The sequence below is a fragment of the Mya arenaria genome, chromosome 12, assembly GCF_026914265.1.
Source record: "Mya arenaria isolate MELC-2E11 chromosome 12, ASM2691426v1".
Taxonomy (NCBI): domain Eukaryota; kingdom Metazoa; phylum Mollusca; class Bivalvia; order Myida; family Myidae; genus Mya; species Mya arenaria.
In genome coordinates this window covers 29,939,850-29,964,219 of record NC_069133.1, presented here as the reverse complement: position 1 = coordinate 29,964,219, position 24,370 = coordinate 29,939,850, and the positions used below count along the sequence as shown (strand labels likewise).

General features: G+C 37.3%; 1 protein-coding gene across 3 annotated transcripts in view; it reads right to left on the bottom strand.

Moving 5' to 3' along the window:
• LOC128211409 (tyramine receptor 1-like) overlaps nucleotides 1–24,370 on the bottom strand; it is a 314,491-nt gene that overhangs the window by 188,671 nt on the left and 101,450 nt on the right. For all 3 annotated transcript variants that reach the window (XM_052916167.1, XM_052916170.1, XM_052916168.1), the window contains exon 2: nucleotides 12,220–12,272. The gene's annotated coding sequence lies outside the window, so the exon portion shown is untranslated. The remainder of the gene's footprint in view (nucleotides 1–12,219; nucleotides 12,273–24,370) is intronic.

The following is a 24,370-nucleotide window of genomic DNA, read 5'->3' as shown; positions in this document are numbered from 1 at the left end:
ATTTATTGTCAAAAATAAGATTTAATTTCCAAACTTCGAGCCACATTGTTTATACCGGAAGCCGCCATTTTGATTGAATTTATTGAAACCCATGCTAAACCGATCGATATACAGTATAAAAACACTACGCATCGGTAACTTCCCTTTACAAAAACACGAAAACTAGCGTAGAAAAATTATACTTGATTATTTTTAGCCTTTAATGAATTATTACCTGAAAAAAATCTGCTTGGCGATCAAAATGGAGGTGCGGGCGCACAAAAAAAATAAAAATATGTTTTTTTTTACATTTTCAAAAAAATAGGAGCGGTAAATCCGCGGAACGAAATATCAATTTGGTGTGGCCTTACCATTGATTAAAAATTCATTTTGCATTAGATCTGAACCTGCACTCGTTCCGGTATTTTATTTCGACTTACCCTAAAGCAATTCGTCTGATAAAAATGGAATATCCAATTCATTAAACATATCATTACATATTGTATCCATAAAAGTATAATTGAAAAGTATAACATCATCGGCGGAAAAAACTGTCATTAGGGCCGTTTATTGCCCGGAAGGCATAAATGTGTCAATACTGATGAATAGCGGTTCTTGTCGAGAAACCTCGTTTCCGCAAAACACCATACGCTCGGGTCGGAATGAACCTATCTTACATTCTAGGTCATGGAAGATACTTATACTCTGCTATTCATTCTTATAGTTTATTATACGCTCGTTTTTTTTAGTGCAAAGCTTTTATGAACAGTAATCAATAAAGTTTTATAAGTGCACATATGTTCGAAAAAAATAACGAAAGCACTTTTATTTTATGCGGGGCATGAATACATAACCAAATTACCACGCCGCCATTTAATGAATGAAAATTTGGAAGGTCAATTGTGTAAGCAACACAAATGCGGATAATCATTGGATTTTAAACATTTTTCTTAGTATTAGAGTGTGTTTCGTGATACATGGATATTCAGTCATGTTACTATCAGAGACCAGTCTGTTTCGCTTGAAAACAGGTTTGTTTTCCAAGTAAAGATTAAAGGCCAAGCTAGTTTGTTGACAAATTTTGAGGCTGGGTGGCGTAAAAAAATCAGATTATCTGTTAATTGGTGTGTGAATTTTCCGGGAAGCTCAATTTACGTTTTACAATGACAAACAGTTCAAAATATATTTGAACTATGACATAAAATTATGTTTATGTTCGAACAGTTGTTTTCGTCTGTTATTTGTTTGGCATGAAAGCAAATGTTCGAACATTCAGCTTCAAGATCAAGAAAACGATTGAAAAACGGGATAACCGGTAATAAACGGTAACGTTAATTTCCAAATATATATTTATTTAAATTTATAAAACATTTCTTTGAATTTTAAACATTATTTTGCCATCATTTTCTAGTTCAAAGTGAAGTGTTCTGTTTTGATCAAGGGGAAGTAACAACAAAGGATTTTAAAAGAAGTTCTGAAAGTTGATATTTTCACTCCTTATTTTGCAGTGAAAATATCAAATTGATATTTTCACTGTGGTTATTTCACTAATAAAAATTCGGTATTTCATCGAAAAGCATAAGAGAAAGTTGGTTATAACCTGCATGGTGGAATCACTTTAACACCCGTATACAATATACTGAGGTTTGACCTGCACGATGGCTTCACTTTAACACCCGTATTCAATATACTGAGGTTTGACCTGCACGATGGCTTCACTTTAACACCCGTATTCAATATACTGAGGTTTAACCTGCACGATGGCATCACTTTAACACCCGTATACAATATACTGAGGTTTAACCTGCACGATGGCTTCATTTTAACACCCGTATACAATATACTGAGGTTTAACCTGCATGGTGGCTTCACTTTAACACCCGTATTCAATATACTGAGGTTTAACCTGCATGGTGGAATCACTTTAACACCCATATACAATATACTTGGGTATAACCTGCACGATGGCTTCACTTTAACACCCGTATTCAATATACTTGGGTATAACCTGCACGATGGCTTCACTTTAACACCCGTATTCAATATACTGAGGTATAACCTGCACGATGGCTTCACTTTAACACCCGTATACAATATACTGAGGTTTAACCTGCACGATGGCTTCACTTTAACACCCGTATACAATATACTGATGTTTAACCTGCACGATGGCATCACTTTAACACCCGTATACAATATACTGAGGTTTAACCTGCACGATTGCTTCACTTTAACACCCGTATTCAATATACTTGGGAATAACCTGCACGATGGTTTCACTTTAACATCCGTATACAATATACTGAGGTTTAACCTGCACGATGGTTTCACTTTAACACCCGTATACAATATACTGAGGTTTAACCTGCACGATGGCTTCACTTTAACACCCGTATTCAATATACTGAGGTTTAACCTGCACGATGGCTTCACTTTAACACCCGTATACAATATACTGAGGTTTAACCTGCACGATGGCTTCACTTTAACACCCGTATACAATGCACTTGGGTATAACCTGCACGATGGCTTCACTTTAACACCCGGATTCAATATACTGAGGTTTAACATGCACGATGGCTTCACTTTAACATTCGTATACAATATACTGAGGTTTAACCTGCACGATGGCTTCACTTTAACACCCGTATACAGTATACTGAGGTTTAACCTGCATGGTGGCATCACTTTAACACCCGTATTCAATATACTGAGGTTTAACCTGCACGATGGCTTCACTTTAACACCCGTATTCAATATACAGAGGTTTAACCTGCACGATGGCTTCATTTTAACATCCGTATTCAATATACTGAGGTTTAACCTGCACGATGGTTTCACTTTAACACCCGTATTCAATATACAGAGGTTTAACCTGCACGATGGCTTCACTTTAACATCCGTATTCAATATACTGAGGTTTAACCTGCACGATGGTTTCACTTTAACATCCGTATACAATATACTTGGGTATAACCTGCACGATGGCTTCACTTTAACACCCGTATTCAATATACTTGGGTATAACCTGCACGATGGCTTCACTTTAACACCCGTATTCAATATACTGAGGTATAACCTGCACGATGGCTTCACTTTAACACCCGTATACAATATACTGAGGTTTAACCTGCACGATGGCTTCACTTTAACACCCGTATACAATATACTGATGTTTAACCTGCACGATGGCATCACTTTAACACCCGTATACAATATACTGAGGTTTAACCTGCACGATTGCTTCACTTTAACACCCGTATTCAATATACTTGGGAATAACCTGCACGATGGTTTCACTTTAACATCCGTATACAATATACTGAGGTTTAACCTGCACGATGGTTTCACTTTAACACCCGTATACAATATACTGAGGTTTAACCTGCACGATGGCTTCACTTTAACACCCGTATTCAATATACTGAGGTTTAACCTGCACGATGGCTTCACTTTAACACCCGTATACAATATACTGAGGTTTAACCTGCACGATGGCTTCACTTTAACACCCGTATACAATGCACTTGGGTATAACCTGCACGATGGCTTCACTTTAACACCCGGATTCAATATACTGAGGTTTAACATGCACGATGGCTTCACTTTAACATTCGTATACAATATACTGAGGTTTAACCTGCACGATGGCTTCACTTTAACACCCGTATACAGTATACTGAGGTTTAACCTGCATGGTGGCATCACTTTAACACCCGTATTCAATATACTGAGGTTTAACCTGCACGATGGCTTCACTTTAACACCCGTATTCAATATACAGAGGTTTAACCTGCACGATGGCTTCATTTTAACATCCGTATTCAATATACTGAGGTTTAACCTGCACGATGGTTTCACTTTAACACCCGTATTCAATATACAGAGGTTTAACCTGCACGATGGCTTCACTTTAACATCCGTATTCAATATACTGAGGTTTAACCTGCACGATGGTTTCACTTTAACATCCGTATACAATATACTTGGGTATAACCTGCACGATGGCTTCACTTTAACACCCGGATTCAATATACTGAGGTTTAACATGCACGATGGCTTCACTTTAACATTCGTATACAATATACTGAGGTTTAACCTGCACGATGGCTTCACTTTAACACCCGTATACAGTATACTGAGGTTTAACCTGCATGGTGGCATCACTTTAACACCCGTATTCAATATACTGAGGTTTAACCTGCACAATGGCTTCATTTTAACACCCGTATACAATATACAGAGGTTTAACCTGCACGATGGCTTCACTTCAACACCCGTATACAATATACTGAGGTTTAACCTGCACGATGGCTTCACTTTAACACCCGTATACAATATACTGAGGTATAACCTGCACGATGGCTTCACTTTAACACCCGTATACAATATACTGAGGTATAACCTGCACGGTAGCTTTACTGCAGCAAATATTGTTTAGAACCAGAAATAAAAACTTGTGGATTCCAGACAATTACTGCGTCATTAAAACCGATCATGAAAAATATATTTAGAGTCAGTGAATACCGTGTGGATTTCGCATTTCAAAGTTCACCATGAGTCTGATTTTGTAAGTCCTTACACCGGTCAGCAGTTACTACATGCAGTGTTCCCATGTGAATGGTATCATGATGTTTTATAAATGCACAATGAGTTTTGTAACAAATAAAACTTAAATATAACAAACTATAAAATCCCTAATAAATTGAACAAACAATTCCAAAACGGAGACAATATTTAGTGTTCCAGTTTGGTAGTATTATTTAGTATTCAAACGCGTTTCCTTTAATGCGCTTGCCCACGCCTTGATTTATAATATCATGTTATAATGGAAACAAAAATGCTAGTACAGACTGTTTTTACCACATTAAAAAGACCCAAAGTACATGCCTTTCGAGAATATTATGTTTAAAAATCCCCTGCAGCTTCATATGTTGTGTGTGTTTTTTTTAATATTATTATGATAATTATAGGGAATAGGGGGGGAGGAGATATAAACGAGTGCGGGGGAAGTGGTGGGAGAGAGGCGATATAGACGAGAGCGGGGGGGAATGGGGGAGAGAGGAGATATAGACGAGTGCGGGGGAAATAGGGGAAATAGGATATATAGACGAGTGCGGGGAAAATGGTGGGAAAGAGGAGATATAGACGAGTGCGGGGAAATGGTGAGAGAGAGGAGATATAGACGAGTGCGGGGGAAATGGGGAAGAGATGAGATACAGACGAGTGCGGGGGAAATGGTGGGAGAGAGGATATATAGACGAATGCAGGGGAAATGGGTGGGAGAGGATATATAGACGAGTGCAGGGGAAATGGGGGAGAGAGGATATATAGACGAGTGCAGGGGAAATTGGGGGAGAGAGGAGATACAGACGAGTGCGGGGGAAATGGGGGGACAGAGGATATATAGACGTGTGCGGGGGAAATGGGGGGAGAGACGAGATATGGACGAGTGCTGGGGAATGAAATATAGTAATTGGAAGAATGGGGAAGGAGGAAATAAGTAAGAAAGGTACGAAGAAAGTGACAGAATATGTTGGAAGAGAAATGTACAGAAAATGAGAGAAGTCGTGGGAGAGTGAAAATGTGGGAAGAAATAGATGAATTATGAGAGGTGGGTTGAGAGATAGTTGAGATAGGAATAGAGGATGAGAGATAGTTTGAGCAGAGATAAAGAGTTAGAGAGGTACGATGAGAGAGGCGGAATGAGATAAGGGGGAGAGATCAATACGGAAGAGAGGCTGGTAATGATAGAGGGAGAAAATAGTGAGTGAGATATTAAGAGGGGAAGAAATGAGACGGGAAGGCGAGGAGATAGAGAAGAAGTAGAATCAGGGACTGAGAGATTCTCGCGATATGAAAGATGAGAGAGGAGGATGTGATGATATAAGGAGGTAGCAGAGGGAATGGGTGGAAGGGGAGTGTGAAAAAAGAGGGGATGAAAGGAAAGGGAGCGAAAAGGGGAGGGGACAAGAGAATGGAAAGAGGTCGAAGAGAGAGGTTAAGAAGAGGGATATTGAGAAAGGTAAGGGGAGGGGAGGCAGAAAAGAAAGGGGATGAGACGAGGTAAAGGGAGAAAAAGACGGGGGCCAAGAGGAAAGAAAAGGCTAAAAGAGAAACAAAAAATATAAATGGTAGGTTAAAAGAAACTGTGTCTTGGTAGAAACAGAGAAGGTCGATTCAACCGTTCTCGTAACACGCACGTACGATGTTATAGTTGAAAGATATTGTGTAAAATCGTAATGATTTAGAAAGGCGCAGAAGAGAAGGGGTAAGGGAGGGATAATAGAGGAGGGAGACGAAAGAGAGAGTGTGGTAGGACAATTGTGAAAGGGGAGTGCAGTGGAAGACATTGATCCAGTACCGATTATCAATTTACAAAGGATGAGAGAGTGAGGCTAAAGAAAGAAGAACATAGGACAGGGGAGGAGCGGAAGAGGAGGGAAAAGAGAGAATGTGTGAAAGGAAAGTGACTAAGGTTCGCACATGACTTGAATCTATTGAAAAATCTTTTAATCTGCTTGGAATTATTACGGCCGAACCCTCTTTAAAAAGGGCTTGAATTTCGATGAAAAGTATAATTTTGCTTAATTTCCCTTCGTTTGCAAAAATCGTTTTAAAACTATTAAACAGACCAAATTTAAGAAAAAAATCGAATATAATGAGAGCGCTATATTTAACGGGTGTAAATTCCTGCGTAGATGCTTATTATATACGTCACTTGGGTAAAGGTAAGGGTACGGGTAAGGTAGTGGGTACATAGCCGACGATTAATTTAAATCTTGATATTATAAGGTGTACCATTTTCGCCGACTTCTGCTGGTTATAAAGACAACAGTGTCGTATTGTGATGAAAATTGTAAAAATAGATTGTAAATATCGTTAAATCAACAAGAGAGGATTAACAAGCATGTTTTCTCAGCTAAATTGTTACGATCGTTGTATACAACCCATGAATGAAATAAAGGGGATAAGCTGCAGTGTCTGTGCTCAAAATAAAAAAATCTCGGAATATGGAAACTTGATAAAATTAAAAACATGAAATCGAACAAGAGGGCCATGACGGCCCTTTATCGCTCCACGTTGTGTAAGTTTTAAACCTTTGTTTTTTTATAGGTTTTGTGGCAATGCTACTTGGGATTAAACATTGTTCGAGTATTGTCAACTGTTGCAGTGGTTATGATCGTCATCCAAGCACAACATTGATATTTGTTTTAAAAACTGTACACACAATCCAATGTTCCATGTTCCAAATTTCATTGCTCAAATTGAAACATAAATAGGTCAAAAGGTCAAAAGGTCACAGTCAATGTCATCCAAGGACAACATTAATATTTGTTTTCAGTTTTGTCCCCAGATGCATAATTTGAACAAACTTAATGAAATACCACTTGATGATGCTTCATTCAAAACATCACGGGTAGGTTTAGCGGTTTCAGACCAAAACATTTTCAAAGTGGTTGTTAAAACAGATGGACAAATTTTGTGTTAAGTATACGCAGCCACTGCAAACAAACAAAAATACAGAGTGGTCACTATGTGCAATAGGAATTTCTCAATTTGAAATTGTGTCGTTTACCAAACAGGTGTCTAGTTAAAGAAGTGTTTAATTATAGGAAATGCATGTATATTTGCTATGAAAAATAGTTTAGGAGAAGAATATAGACTATAATTACCGAAATATGGGCATGTGTATATTAAATCTTTTTCAATTACTTGAAAACGGGAAAGTTCCTCCCTAAAATCACGTTGAAACCGATTCTTGACTTTAATGTTAAGTGCCAGGACAGGAAAGCCAACATATAAAGCTCGGCCAAACAATTTGCCGCCCAATGGTTTAAAGTGCTTTTAGGCAGAAAACTTGTGAAACTTTATGGATAGTTTCAGGACACATCCCAATTATCCACCCTGTGTCGCAATGTCGTGTACTTCATTCAGCCAATTACCCCACCTGTGTCGCAATGTCGTGTACTTCATTCAGCCAATTATCCCACCTGTGTCGCAATGTCGTGTACTTCATTCAGCCAATTATCCCACCTGTGTCGCAATGTCGTGTACTTCATTCAGCCAATTATCCCACCTGTGTCGCAATGTCGTGTACTTCATTCAGCCAATTATCCCACCTGTGTCGCAATGTCGTGTATTTCATTCAGCCAATTATCCCACCTGTGTCGCAATGTCGTGTACTTCATTCAGCCAATTATCCCACCTGTGTCGCAATGTCGTGTACTTCATTCAGCCAATTATCCCACCTGTGTCGCAATGTCGTGTACTTCATTCAGCCAATTATCCCACCTGTGTCGCAATGTCGTGTATTTCATTCAGCCAATTATCCCACCTGTGTCGCAATGTCGTGGACTTTATTCAGCCAATTATTCCACCTGTGTCGCAATGTCGTGGACTTCATTCAGCCAATTATTCCACCTGTGTCGCAATGTCGTGTACTTCATTCAGCCAATTATCCCACCTGTGTCGCAATGTCGTGGACTTCATTCAGCCAATTATTCCACCTGTGTCGCAATGTCGTGTACTTCATTCAGCCAATTATTCCACCTGTGTCGCAATGTCGTGTACTTCATTCAGCCAATTATCCCACCTGTGTCGCAATGTCGTGTACTTCATTCAGCCAATTATTCCACCTGTGTCGCAATGTCGTGTACTTCATTCAGCCTTGTTATAAATGCGACAGTTTGACTGAAATAATTATTGTGTATATACTTTATTTTAACCAGACTTATCATCTGCTAGACGTAAAGTGTGGGATGACTTACTGCTAAAACGTGACATTAGTACATTTAATGATTTACGGATCAATGAATGCGTACAATTCATAACCCTAAAATAATGTTTTTATCAGTGTTGTGTATGTTGCTAACATCACATGTTGCAAGATTTTGGTGTCTTTGCCGATGTCATATATTTATTTTAATATATATATTGCATTATTTGCTTATGCTTTTCTATTTGAAGTATTCATTACTAAGACAGAATAATTTATATCATTTACTTTTGTGTTTTCTTTAAAGCTGCACTCTCACAGATTTACCATTCTTACAACTTTTTTTGTCTGGGAATGAGCAATTATTTGCGTAAATATCTGCAAACCAGTGATAAAAGACTGCTGAGAAAAGATCAGATCGTAGATTTTCATATTTCCGTTCTAAAATTAATGTTTTATGGCTTAACTCGGCGAGTAAACATGTATTCGTCTCGACCTGCGGTCTCGATGGATTCGAGTTTAAACACCGAACTCGACGTGATACATGTCACCAGATAAGCGTCCTATCATTATATCCCCTATATATTATCACTTTTGTAAAAACTTATAAATATAAAATGGTCAAACTTGATGTTCACTCAAAAAAGCACGTTTTTTAGAATATTACGTAAAAACTCCTCACTTCGGCAAAAACAGTGTATGGTCGGGAGGATAAGATAGTGCCGGTCGGGCTTGTGGAAACAAACAAAACGTGCGCCTGATATGCTTGTGCTTAAAACTATACTCACATTGTTATGACATGTGGTATAATTGTGCCCATTGCTATCTTTATATTGTAATCTTAGTTGTGCACTTCATTGCCATGAAGTATCGGAACCATATCTAACATACATCCAATACTTGAACCGTAGAAAGGTGGTCAAAAAAAATAATTTAGGAGTTGAAATGGCAGATTCCTTGACTACTTTTCGTGGAACTAAACAATTGAATAAATGCACGCAGTGATATACACAAACCTGCAGGTTATACTGTCCTACTTTCAGAGTTTTGTACGGAATAATATATCATTAAAATTGTTAATTGTCATATTTTAGTTATTTATTTATATGTGTCTGTGAATGTATTTGGAAGTGTCTAAGATAATCAATAAACAAAAAAGGGCATTATTGTGGCGCGATCTAGACCCTAGGGCCCCCAGATACATTCGCATGGAAGTCCTCCTTAAATACTTCCTCTATATCAAGTTTAGTCACAATATGTCAACACTAACTAAAGTTATTTAGTACCAAATGGTTATATATTTTAATAACAGTGACATTTATCCTAGCAATCGCAATCCCATGAAAATTCATGTACAGTCGAACCTCGCTATGTCGACGTCGGATAAGTCGACTTTCCGGTTATGTCGACTTTTTTCCGGTCCCGAATTTATTCCTTCTTATTCTATATAAAATAAATCTGTTTGTTTCGATTTTTTATCTCGACTTTTTCGCTATGTCGTCCACGTTTTTCAGTCCCAGTGGTCGAATTTCACACAATCCTATGTTCTTTAAGTCGAACTGTAGATCGAGAAGTAGGTGTGAAAATATTCATGACGGTTTGCGGCATGTCGCAAAATACCGTGCGTGTCAATATGACAAACTGTCATAATTTGGGGAAACAAAAATGTAATTGGTAAGTGCGAATAATTAAAGTTGTTTGTTTATGTATATATTTAAAGAGACATTTATTGCTCAAGCTCTTTGGTATTGTATAAAACATACACATTCTAATACTCATGTAACTGTTAGATGGTCGTCAATATTTGTGTAATAAAGTATTAATTGAATGAAGCGTATAGAAGTTAGCTTTAAAGATGCACTCTTACTCACAAATAAGATTTACAACAATGAGTACAATTTTGTTTTATATACCCAAATGGATGAATAAATTTCGAAAACAATGGTTCTTATGAAGGATACCGAGCGTAATTTCAAAGAAGGGTGCCTTTAGAATCTATAGTTATCTTTTAGCATTCACCAATCATTTAATATTTTTTGCGTTTTCAGCTATTAAATACACGGTTACAATCTTGTTAATATCAGTAATAAATATTTTCCATAAATGCATTATTTAGTAAGTAGTTAAAGGTTAATCACTCAAGATTGATGTTTGTTGTACATGTGTACATATGGATTTGGAACAAGGGTGTCACTTTAGCCTGCCCTAAAATTTCGACATGAGTTCCTACGTCAATCAGGGACCATGCTTTGGATTAAGGATGATAGGCAGAACTGTAAACTCGTTGTGTGGTGGCCCTAGACAATTGTGTGAACTATTAATTTATGAATGAATAATAAGTGGAAAATTGCCAACTGACGCCGGTGTGAGTAGTAAAACCTCCTTAGTTTTCGAATGGTCAAAATAGGAAATATGATCTTGTTTGCTATGTTTGTTTCAATTAAAAACATGGTCATTTATCGGAATACTGCCATATTTAGGTTAATCCGCTTTCGAATCAAAATCCTCAGCCACAAGTATAATATAATAAACTGTCACGAGATGAGTTTTTAAGGAAATTGTCTATATAATTGTTTATAGTTCTAACTCGTCTGAGAACAACATAACGTCACGACTACACAACGTCACGACTACATTTTTGTGACGTCATTTCCAATATTTTCAACCCGGCGTAATAAACTCTATGTTACCTCATTGACGTTAAGTAACCAACTTGATAACCAAAATATATAAGAGCAAAGACAATAACAAAGCTGGCAGTGAAAATAGCATTTTCATCACCGAAGAGCTGTTTTAATTTCAAGTGAATCCGTTTTTTAACGCGATTGTTAGCATTTTTAAATTCCTTAATATGAAGTTTTATGTTTGAACATTTCGGCGAAAAACAGATAAAACCAGTGAGTGAAACAGCTGTGCACGCTCCTCACTTTCTAGCAATGTGCCTGAAACTCAAATGCTAGATTGGTGCATTATTGCAATGTGCCTGAAACTCAAATGCTAGATTGGTGCATTATTGCAATGTGCCTGAAACTCAAATGCTAGATTGGTGCATTATTGCAATGGGAGGATGTCGTCTGTGCCGTCTTTGTCATCTAGTACTTGTATAAAAATAACTAAAGTGAAAAAGTTGAAGCAAGAACATAAAATCAGAGAAACTCCTCTTTGCATCATGATTAAATGAATACTGTACGGTAGTGTACACATGTTATACATCGTCTAACATACACTCCTGGTAATAGCAGAAAACAGTTAACAACAACGACACAAGGGCCGAAGAAGCACTGGTCTTGAATAATGATAAAACGTTTTCAGATTAATCTGACGTGACTTGAGCAGACAAAAGACACTTTGTTTTTGCCAATGCGACAAAGCCTTTACATTACAAATTGGCTTGTCAGTTTTCATTGACTACAAAATGTATTATTGAATTGTTATCAGATATATCGGTCCCGGCTATTTCTTCTATTGGATGTGTCTCTCTAATTGACCAAAATATCGAGTGCGTTATTTGAAACACTTACCAATTGGGCACCGTTTGTGTGTATCTGTGAGCACAGGGCAAGTTAACTTCTTTCTGAAAATGTAGAAATGGTAAATGTCACAAGTAACTAAATATATACATATTTATGCCAACTTGTCAAAGAAACGCCGCAATTTTCATAATACTTTAAGAATATTTCCACTGGTAAAAGCGAACAGGTTCTCAGTGATATGAAGTATTCAATTTCTCAATATTATTTCCACCGTAAATGGTACGACAGAGTAAAGCTTGTGTCCATGGAGTGTTCTCTTACCAGCGTAAGTCATGAAATCGCTCAATTAGTACAATAGCTTCGGAAACCATTCTAAATCTTCTTTAGCACGAACTCACTTGCATCTGTGAGAAACAGTAGAAAATACTTGAAAATAAGACATTGGTCGATTGAAGCAGTCAATTCTGTTTGCTTAACGTATTACATCGATGGATTTTGTTTTGCGCTCACTTGGCTATGCTAACTTGCCATAAGAGGATAGTTGTGCCGGACATGACAGCCTCTTGTTTGTCTCTGCACACGCTCCATGGTTTACTGAAGTAAGCCTTCTCTAAATATTGTCATAAGTTATTTTACCCCTTTTATTGCAATAAATCATGCGCATCGTAGACATGCTGACATACGAACATGCTATCTCGTGTGGTCATATGCCGTTTTGTTGTCCAATTTTATTATTAGGTTGATATAAAAAAAAGTTTTAAAATCTGGGTATATTGTATAATAATGATAATATGTTATTGGCCACTAAACGCCAGCTCTACCACTTATCGCTGGGGTAAAACAATGAGCTGTCGACACTTCCGTGGTGCAGCTGTAATTTTCAAGTACACATCGTTGCTTACACACACACCATAAGGACATTCTGGCGCATGCAAGTATAACTATAATGTACATAGTACTATCGCCGGAACACAATAAAACAATAAGCACTTCTTAAAAAGTAAATATGCACATATTTATAAAAGCGGTGGCGCTGTTGCTCAAGTGACTGCGCTGCCGAGTATGTTTTGCGCCCGAACATAAAGATTTATTGTTATGTTTGTTTTGCCCACCAGTTGCAGAAATAGTTTTCTACGCGAACTACCTTAACCAAAGTGAAAACTAGTCCGAAAGCAGTAGGCATGGTGCCGTAAATTTTACCATAAAACTACCTCTTTCATAACCTAAGTTATCGAAACAGCGACCTATGTGTCGGAATGTTTGGGATAGGGGCGCTATAAAAAATATTTTTTCGTAGAAAACAACCTACATTTTCGGCCAATGAAATTGCAGATAGGCAATCATTAAGAAGTAGACTTAATCATTAAGAATATCAACTTTCATGTGTGTTTAAAGGTCCACCTACTTCCAATCATCCGATACACAATCACTGCGTCAGTTTTGTGTTGACAATGTGTCAGCCAATCAGGTAGTATTCTAAGACTGTTAGATGACCTGATAAAATACTGGAATGAATAATACAATATCTTTATCGGTCATTTATTAATCACGTGAATGATACAAGAGCTTCCTCTACGAATTTATGAACTTGATTATGGCGGAATAAATCACTTCAAAGGAGTCCCACTTTTGCGCCACCCTTCCGTCTACACGTTTTATAAAGCATCATCTGAAAGAGCTGATATTCCGTTTTAATAAAAAGAGGATATGAACGGATGCGGGGACGAAAATAAAGGATACAAATCTAATATTGACAAAATCATTAACCATAGGAAAATGGAAAAAGGTTTCCGTTTTCCGTCATTTTGACAGACCGCGGTTTGATGCTTAAAGCAGTGAACTGTAAAATGGAGAAAAGTTGGAATCTGGGAGCTTGAGAAATTAAATATATATCCAGATCAACAATAGTCTGAGGAAATCCGTCATTCTGTTACAAGAAACACTGTTGACTCCGGGGCCTTAGAATTTATGCACCTTACAATGACCTTCAAAAAACTGTTAAAAAGAGAGATTTAGAGAGAATATTTATTCTGCTTTCTGTCATCGGTAAGAATTTACTTGGAAAGGACTACTATTCTTTATGAACGCCTACTACGTAATGCAAATATTACATTTCACTTCCAAAGAAATTAAATAGTTATTGCATTCTGATCTTGTTGACACTTGACTAACATCACCTCTTCATCCCAATCTACTTGGTCTGTTTATATTTTCCTGGAAAACATATCACTCCTTAATGCGGATTGACAGAGGTCTTGAAAGGGCTGGATCTCTCCGATGAATCTATATCTGTGATATATCAGCACTCCACGGTTTAATCCACAGACATTAGATGAGACGGCACGGTAGATACTACTAGGGTAAAGGAAAACACCAATTACAGGGTTAAAGCATTACGACGCTTCTTAATAGGAATTTCGTCAATACTATTTCCTGTTTTGCCAAGACAAGGATTTATTGGTGTCTTTCGTACTACCAGTTTTTTTATGACTCTCAATTTGTACTCAAGGAGTATATGGGTCATAGTTTCCCTAAGACACTGTTACACTAAATGTTGTATACGAAACAAAAGACACGTCATTACTAAAACTATTTATAAGGGCATAAACCATAGTAATGAAACATTCCGAGTAGCATGTTTCCAGTACTATATAACATTAACACATTCATTGCATCATGTTTCCAGTACTATATAACATTAACACATTCATTGCACCATGTTGCCAGTACTATATAACATTAACACATTCATTGCACCATGTTGCCAGTACTATATAACCTTAAACCATTCCGTGCAGCATGTTGCCAGTACTATATAACCGTAAAACATTCCGAGCAACATGTTTCCAGTACTATAAAACCTTAACACATTCATTGCACCATGTTGCCAGTACTATATAACCTTAAACCATTCCGTGCAGCATGTTGCCAGTACTGTATAGCCTTAACACATTCCTTGCAGCATGTTGCTAGTTCTAAATAGCCTTAACACAATCCTTGCAGCATGTTGCCAGTACTATATAAGCTTAACACATTCCGAGCAGCATGTTGCCAGTACTATATAACCATAACACATTCCGAGCAGCATGTTGCCAGTACTATATAAGTTTAACACATTCCTTGCAGCATGTTGCCAGTGCCATATAACCATAACACATTCCGAGCAGCATATTGCCAGTACCATATAACCTAAACACATTCCTTGCAGCATGTTGCCAGTACCATATAACCTTTACACATTCCTTGCAGAATGTTGCCAGTACTATAAAACATTTAACACATTCCGAGCAGCATGTTTCCCGTATACATTCCTTCCAGCATGTTGCCAGTACTATATAACCTTAACACATTCCTTGCAGAATGTTGCCAGTACTATATAACCATAACACATTCCGAGCAGCATGTTGCTACTACTATATAACCTTAACACATTCCTTGCAGCATGTTTCCTGTACCATATAACCTTAACACATTCCTTGCAGCAAGTTGCCCGTACTATATAACCTTAACACACTCCGAGCAGCATGTTGCCATTACTAAATAACCTCTTCACATTCATTGCATGATGTTTCCAGTACTATATAACCTAAACACTTTCCGAGCAGCATGTTTCCAGTACTATATAACCCAAACACATTCCTTGCAGCATGTAGCAAGTACTATATAAACTTAGCACATTCATTGCAGCATGTTGCCAGTACTTGATAACCTTAACACATTCCGAGCAGCATGTTGCCAGTATAATATAACCTCAACACATTACTTGCAGCATGTTGCCAGTACTATATAACTATAACACATTCCTTGCAGCATGTTGCCAGTACGATAAAACCTTATCAACCAAAACACATCAAATGCAGCATGTTGCCAGTACTATATAGCCTCAACACATTCCGAGCATTATGTTTCCAGTACTATATAACTTTAACCCATTCCTTGCAGCAAGTCGCCAGTACTATATAACCTTAACCCATTCCTATCCACATGTTGCCAGTACTATATAACCTTAACACATTCATTGCAGCATGTCGCAAGTACTATATAACCTTAACCCATTCCTTGCACCATGTTGCCAGTACTATATAACATTAACACATTCATTGCAGCATGTTGCCAGTACTATATAACCTTTACCCATTCCTTGCACCATGTTGCCAGTACTATATAACATTAACACATTCATTGCAGCATGTTGCCAGTACTATATAACCTTTACCCATTCCTTGCACCATGTTGCCAGTACTATACATCCCACGTTGTCAGTTCTATATAACCTTAACCCATTCCTTGCACCATGTTGCCAGTACTATATTTCCTTAACACATTCATTGCAGCATGTTGCCAGTACTATACATCCCACGTTGCCAGTACTATATAACGTTAACACAATCCTTGCACCATGTTGCCAGTACTATATAACCATAACACTACTACTATATAACCTTAACACATTCATTGCACCATGTTGCCATTACTAAATAACCTCTTCACATTCCTTGCATGATGTTTCCAGTACTTTATAACCTAAACACTTTCCGAGCAGCATGTTTCCAGTACTATATAACCCAAACACATTCCTTGCAGCATGTAGCAAGTACTATATAACCTTAACACATTCATTGCAGCATGTTGCCAGTACTTGATAACCTTAACACATTCCGAGCAGCATGTTGCCAGTAAAATATAACCTCAACACATTACTTGCAGCATGTTGCCAGTACTATATAACTATATCACATTCCTTGCAGCATGTTGCCAGTACGATAAAACCTTATCAACCAAAACACATCAAGTGCAGCATGTTGCCAGTACTTTATAGCCTCAACACATTCCGAGCATTATGTTTCCAGTACTATATAACTTTAACCCATTCCATGCAGCATGTCGCCAGTACTATATAACCTTAACCCATTCCTATCCACATGTTGCCAGTACTATATAACCTTAACACATTCATTGCGGCATGTCGCAAGTACTATATAACCTTAACCCATTCCTTGCACCATGTTGCCAGTACTATATAACATTAACACATTCATTGCAACATGTCGCCAGTACTATATAACCTTTACACATTCCTTGCACCATGCTGCCAGTACTATACATCCCACGTTGTCAGTTCTATATAACCTTAACCCATTCCTTGCACCATGTTGCCAGTACTATATTACCTTAACACATTCATTGCAGCATGTTGCCAGTACTATACATCCCACGTTGCCAGTACTATATAACATTAACACATTCATTGCAGCATGTCGCTAGTACTATAAACCTTTACACATTCCTTGCACCATGCTGCCAGTACTATACATCCCACGTTGTCAGTTCTATATAACCTTAACCCATTCCTTGCACCATGTTGCCAGTACTATATTACCTTAACACAATCCTTGCACCATGTTACCAGTACTATATAACCATAACACTACTACTATATAACCTTGACACATTCATTGCACCATGTTGCCAGTACTATATAACCTTAACACATTCATTGCACCATGTTGCCAGTACTAGATAACCTTAACCCATTCCTTGCACCATGTTGCCAGTACTATATTACCTTAACCCATTCCTTGCACCATGTTGCCAGTACTATATTACCTTAACACATTCCTTGCACCATGTTGCCAGTACTATATAACCTTAAACCGTTCCGTGCACCATGTTGCCAGTACTATATAACCTTAACACATTCATTGCAGCATGTTGCCAGTACTTGATAACCTTAACCCATTCCTTGCAGCATGTTGCCAGTACTATATTACCTTAAACCATTCCTTGCACCATGATGTCAGTGCTATATTACCTTAACACATTCCTTGCAGCATGTTGCCACTACTATATAACATTAAACCATTCCTTGCACCATGTTGCCAGTACTATATTACCTTAACCCATTCCTTGCACCATGTTGCCAGTACTATATTACCTTAACACATTCATTGCAGCATATTGCCAGTACTATATAACCATAACACATTCCTTGTAATGCAGCATGTTGCCACTACTATATAACCTTAAACCATTCCTTGCACCATGTTGCCAGTACTATATTACCTTAACCCATTCCTTGCACCATGTTGCCAGTACTATATTACCTTAACACATTCCTTGCAGCATGTTGCCAGTACTATATTACCTTAACACATTCCTTGCAGCATGTTGCCAGTACTATATAACCATAACACATTCCTTGTAATACAGCATGTTGTCAGTATTTTATAACGTAAACACATCCTTTGCTGCATGTTGCCAGTACTATATAACCATAACACATTCCTTGCAGCATGTTGCCAGTACTATATTACCGTAACACATTCCTTGCAGCATGTTGCCAGTACTATATTACCTTAACACATTCCTTGCACCATGTTGCCAGTACTATATTACCTTAACACATTCCTTGCAGCATGTTGCCAGTACTATATAACCATAACACATTCCTTGTAATACAGCATGTTGTCAGTATTTTATAACGTAAACACATCCTTTGCAGCATGTTGCCAGTACTATATTACCTTAACACATTCCTTGCAGCATGTTGCCAGTACTATATTACCTTAACACATTCCTTGCAGCATGTTGCCAGTACTATATTACCTTAACACATTCCTTGCACCATGTTGCCAGTACTATATTACCTTAACACATTCCTTGCAGCATGTTGCCAGTACTATATAACCATAACACATTCCTTGTAATACAGCATGTTGTCAGTATTTTATAACGTAAACACATCCTTTGCTGCATGTTGCCAGTACTATATAACCATAACACATTCCTTGTAATGCAGCATGTTGCCAGTACTATATAACCATAACACATTCCTTGTAGTGCAGCATGTTGTCAGTATTTTATAACGTAAACACATCCTTTGCTGCATGTTGCCAGTACTATATAACCTTAACCTTTTCTTTGCAGTATGCTTAAATACAATTTATAACATTCAGTCATTTATTGCAGCATATTGGCATGCATTATATAACATTAAAACATTCCTCACAGTATTTTGTTATTTACTATAAAAGTATGACATTTACACATTCATTGCAGCATGTTTGCATTCGCTATAAAACATTCAAACATTCCTTGCAGCATATTGGCATGCAGTATATGACATTCAGAGATTTCTTGAAGCATGTAGTCATGCACTATAAGACATTCTGACATTTACTGCAGCATGTTGTCATGCACTGTAAGACATTCGGACATTTATTGCAGCATGTTGTCAAGCACTATCAGACATTCGGACTTTTATTGCAGCATGTTGTCATGAACTATAAGACTTTCGGACATTTATTGCACATGTTGTCAAGCACTATCAGACATTCGGACATTCATTGCAGCGTGCTGTCATGTACTATAAGACATTAAACTTTGTTTTTTAAGCGTGTTGGCATGCACTATAAGACATTCGGACATTTATTGCAGCATGCTGTCATGTACTATACGACTTTAAAACGTTCCTTGAAGCATGTTGGCATGCACTATATTCATATATCACAACGCCTTTCCCTTTGCTAATGAATAGCTAGAGTTTATTTTGCACACATTCTTTACGTTACAGTTTAACGTCAAGATATATTTTGAATCTGCGTTCTATAACGTGCATATGATTAATGTAATTATAACTTAAGTTACAGAAGGTAACTGGAACGAGAAACACATGCAGTTTACATACTCATCAAATAAAAATCAAATGTCTTGAAGGAAACCATACAATACGTAAACTGAAATCGTTCATATGCCTGCAGTATGAAACCTATAATTGTTAGCACGACAACTCATTTTATTGATATAGTACAATACATGATTAAGCAAATTAAATAACCTTACAATTTCCTTTTCAGCAATAAAAAAGATTAGCTTTTGTACAGAACTTTGGGCCCAAAAACAAAGAATATTGTAATATATATATATATATATATATATATATATATATATATATATATATATATATATATATATATATATATATATATATATATATATAATGGATCAAAAGTAAAATGACTGTTATTTTAAAAACAAAACAACACTATGTGTTCATGAATTGAAAACCATTATATGTTCTATAATGCTATCGAGTAGTAACAGCTATACACAACATCTAGAAGACGTAAAACACACCATCTGATAACCGTTGAACAAACCCGTTATACACAGCATGTAGTACCCGTTATACACAGCATGTAGTATCCTTTATACATAGCATGTAGTACCCGTTATACACAGAATGTAGTACCCGTTATACACAGCATGAAGTACCTGTTATACACAGTATGTAGTACCCGTTATACACTACATGTAGTACCCGTTATATAAAGCATCAAGTAACCATTATACACAGCATCTAGTACCCGTTATACACAACATGTAGTACCCGTTATACAAAGCATGAAGTAACCATTATACACAGTATGTAGTACCCGTTATACACTACATGTAGTACCCGTTATATAAAGCATCAAGTAACCATTATACACAGCATCTAGTACCCGTTATACACAACATGTAGTACCCGTTATACAAAGCATGAAGTACCCGTTATACACAACATGTAGTACCCGTTATACACAGCATGTAGTATCCGTTATACACAACATGTAGTACCCGCTATACACAACATGTAGTACCCGTTATATAAAGCATCAAGTAACCATTATACACAGCATGTAGTACCCGTTATACACAGCATGTAGTACCCGTTATACACAGCATGTAGTACTCGTTATTCACAGCATGTAGTAACCGTTATTCACAGCATGTAGTACCCGTTATATAAAGCATCAAGTTACCATTATAAACAACATGTAGTACCCGTTATACACAGCATGTAGTACCAGTTATACACAGCATGTAGTACTTGTTATACACAGCATGAAGTACCCGTTATACACAGCATCTAGTAACCGTTATACACAGCATGTAGTACCCGTCATACACAACATGTTGTACTCGTTACATAAAGCATCAAGCAACCATTTTACACAGCATGTAGTACCCGTTATACACAGCATGAAGTACCCGTTATACACAACATCTAGTACCCGTTATACACAGCATGTAGTACCCGTTATACACAACATGTAGTACCTGTTATACACATCATCTAGTACCCGTTTTACACAGCATGTAGTACCCGTTATACAGAGCATGAAGTACCCGTTATACACAACATCTAGTACCCGTTATACACAGCATGTAGTACCCGTCATACACAACATGTAGTACCCGTTATACACATCATCTAGTACCCGTTATACACATCATGTAGTACCCGCTATTCACAGCATGTAGTACCCGTTATATAAAGCATTACGTAACCATTATACACACCATGTAGTACCCGTTATACACAGCATGTAGTACCCGTTATAAAAATCATGTAGTATCCGTTATACACAACATGTAGTACCCGTAATACACAGCATGTAGTACCCGTTATATAAAGAATCAAGTAACCATTATACACAGCATGTAGTACCCGTTATACACAACATGTAGTACCCGTTATACACAGCATGTAGTACCCGTTATTCACAGCATATAGTAACCGTTATTCACAGCATGTAGTACCCGTTATATAAAGCATCAAGTAACCATTATACACAGCAACCATAATACAAAGCATCAAGTAACCATTATACACAGCAACCATTATACACAGCATCAAGTAACCATTATACACAGCAACCATTATACACAACATCTTGTACCCGTTATACACCGCATGTAGTACCCGTTATTCACAACATGTAGTACCCGTTATTCACAACATTTAGTACCCGTTATTCACAGCATGTAGTACTCGTTATTCACAGTATCTAGTACCCGTTAACACAACATTTAGTACCCGTTATTCACAGCATGTAGTACTCGTTATTCACAGTATCTAGTACCCGTTATTCACAACATTTAGTACCCGTTATTCACAGCATGTAGTACTCGTTATTCACAGTATCTAGTACCCGTCAACACAACATTTAGTACCCGTTATACAAAGCATCAAGTAACCATTATACACAGCATAAAATATGTTTAAATGAATGTGAACCATACCAATTGTTTCAAGTGTGTGGTAAAATGTACACTTAAATGTTGTGTAAAATAAACATCAAACACTTTTCGAAAACTTAATTATGTTGTTTTCCTTTGCCTGTTAGACGATCGTTTGTTAAAACATCAAAGATTCAAATTAAAGCAGTTTCACGACATTTCCCATCTCAAACACCAGCAACTCATGCTTCGTCATTCCTGGTAAAACTCCCTGTTAGATCTTTCCCCTGATTTTATGTCTGTAATGAATGTAAAAACGCGCAATGTCTATATAAAACGTTAGGTTTCCATAACATGAAACGGATATCGGAGGCAATAATTACCAGTCGAACTCCACTTACAAGTGATGTTTGTGCGCTCTGCCAAATTACGGAGCCTAAAACATAGAACTGTCATTTCTGTTGCATTATTAGACTTGATTGATGGCGGTATTAGGGACAAACCAGAGGCTGAGCACTTGTTTTTTATCATTATATTCTTTTCAAGGAACAAACTGATCACATTTTTCATTCAGAACTATGGCTGTTTTATCGTCACAGCTCCCGGATATACAAGATTAATTCGATCGCTTGGCCTGATTAGCTGAGTGTCTAACGATACTCATGTATTTGGCTCGAAGCGTCCAATTTGGCTTGCTCTCCTATGAGGCAAACAAACAAGGGCTCTAAGGACCGCTCAGCCAAACACAGGTTTTGGCTACGTTTCAAAGAAGTCTCTTTAAAAAATGGGTTTTTGCATATTTAATCTTACTCATTCATGTATTATCAAACTTATCAACAATTCGTATCTGGGTCCATACATTGATATTTTCGGAAGATTATCATAAATGTTTGCATTGGTTTAACTTTGATGTTGTGTGTGTTTCTGAATATTTGAATTATCACATTAGGGACATCGCTATCTTTAAGGACAAAGAAAACTAGTTTACTATTGCTACAATGTATGGGTTTTTATTATTAATCATCATCCTAAGACCATAAAACACGTCTACTCGAAATCTACAAGTAGCGGACAAACTGAGCATTAATTAGCAAAGTTAACAACAAACAACTAAAGTAAGTCGAGTAACCTTGTCATACGACTTTGCAAGTCCTTGTAAGGACGTTTTTCAAGTTTGTGCAAAACAAATTAAGTAAAACATATCGGTTACTTCATCATGGAGAAATATATTTCTTGACCGCGATCAGATAGAAGCCCTTATTGAGGCCAGCCGTTATTTCGTATTCAAGGCATATCTTCGCAATGCCCAACTAATCCAGCCAGCTTGGTAGAGGTCCGGAGTTTCATAATGCTAGTTATAGTCTGTGATTTGTTGGAAAAGCCAGGCTTATTTTGCCATCTAATATGTAATATATATGCAAATCGCGCCGTCTTTTGACCGTTTCATCAACGGACTGTAATTACAATGATTTTGTTCTGAGAGGCTGCGCGGGCAAGATAAATCTGAAAGAAATTTGTGACCGGAAAATAGATTTATCAGTTCTAAGGAAATAAATAAAGAAGGGGTTTAAGTATGTTACATGAAATGTAAGCCTGATGCATACAATTACCGAACAACTGGTACGAGTTTCTTTCACTGTCTGGTTTCCTTGCATTGAAAGTCGATATTTTAGAAATATTACGTTGTACCATCAAATTCGATAAAGGCACTTTCAGATTCGCATAAGAGAACAAGAGAAAACCGAAACATACAGAAATATGTCTAATTTTACCTTTTACGTATTCATCATAAAATAACTAAAGATAGCTGATAATTTTCGATAAAAGCTTTTGTGTAAAACCTTTGCATATACACATAGACAAAATACATTCCCGGAAATAACGTCTGATTGAATGCAACTGCATATGTTGGTCTTGTGACAGTTCATAGTGTAGCACATATCAATGTTTTGCCCCAGCGGGCTCACTTAGACAAACTGAAAATGTGGCTAACATACCAGTCTTAAAGTTGGGAAGTTTGTTACCCCTCTCTCCTATAGCAGAGAAATATTTTACCCAGACTGGAGCAGGGAAATTTTCCAACCCCACTGGAGCAGGGAAATTTGTCAACATCGGGAAGGGAGAAATTAGTCCCCACCCAGAGCAAGGAAATTTGTCCCCCCCCCCCCGGAGCAGGGAACTTTTTACCCTACCC